Source organism: Belonocnema kinseyi, chromosome 10 (assembly GCF_010883055.1).
Source record: "Belonocnema kinseyi isolate 2016_QV_RU_SX_M_011 chromosome 10, B_treatae_v1, whole genome shotgun sequence".
In the NCBI taxonomy this organism is placed as follows: Eukaryota; Metazoa; Arthropoda; class Insecta; order Hymenoptera; family Cynipidae; genus Belonocnema; species Belonocnema kinseyi.
The window spans coordinates 83,267,261-83,268,462 of NC_046666.1; positions in this window are offsets into that span (position 1 = coordinate 83,267,261).

Consider the following 1,202-nt stretch of genomic DNA (forward strand, 5'->3'; position numbering starts at 1 on the left):
TTGATCAATATTTTATTATTATTTTTCATTATTATTTATTTTTTACAATTTTATTTGTATACTGCTAGTGACATTGAAACTACATAGACAGCCTTGGCAGATGATTTTCAGATTAAAATTTTTAAACTTGAATAATTTTAAATCTAGATTGTTTGAAATTAAACCTATTTAAATGGAAGCGGTCAAAATTCAAACGAATTTTACCACCCTGCCAATGAAAAAGCAGTGAAAACACGGGCGATCGTCTTTTCCTCCACGGTTAACTGCCTAACCTTCCCCTTCCACTGCGCAACGACACTACCCCTCACTGGATACTAAATTGCTTCAGGCCCTCGATGTGATGTCCCCCATCAAGATAATGCATTTGTCTTTCAAATTACCCATTTCCTTACCATGGAGTTAATCAATCAATTTTCTATTGTTTTTTTCGTTGGTAGAGCTGTTAAAAATTTAAGAAAAAAACCGCATTTTTCGAAAATTATTAAAAGAGAATATTATTTAAAATAATGATAACTTGATAATCGCTGGGTGATTTTATTGATCTTCAAAACGTTTTGGCACATAATGGCAATCCTTATCAGTGAGTTTTCTTAAATCTGAAAAGTACATAATTTCTTGCAGGTATGCTCTTTTACGTTTGAAAGTACTATTCTTTAAAAAAATTTCTTAACGAAGAACAACTGTCAAAGAACTCTTTTTAAATTATTTTTTAGCGATGTATATTAAATCCCATTTTTTGTATTGAAACCCTTAAACACAGCTTTTTATGTATAAGAGAAATAGTGTTATTTAATGAATTTTTCTGGTGTGATGAGGAATTATATCTGTGAAAGCCAAATTTTTTCTCTTGAAAGCCGCTCTGTAGTAAAAAGACAAAATTAAAAAAAAAAACTTTGTAGCTAAATAATTATTCAAATATTTTTTTAAAACTTTTCTTTTCGTTATATCAACGAAAAGTTGATGCCAATTTTTTGACAGTAGTAGAAATACAGATTGGCGAGGAACATTGTATTTAAAAAAATGTTTCCTCGTTTTCTTATACACAAATTTTCCTTTAACAAAGTTTTGTGTCTCTTAAAATATTTACATTTTTCAAAATTTTCATAATTTCAATTTTTTAAATTGAAATGTACTGAGTTTCTTGTTTCAAAATTATTTCTATGAAAGAAAGCATTTCCAAAATCACACTGTAGTAAAAAATA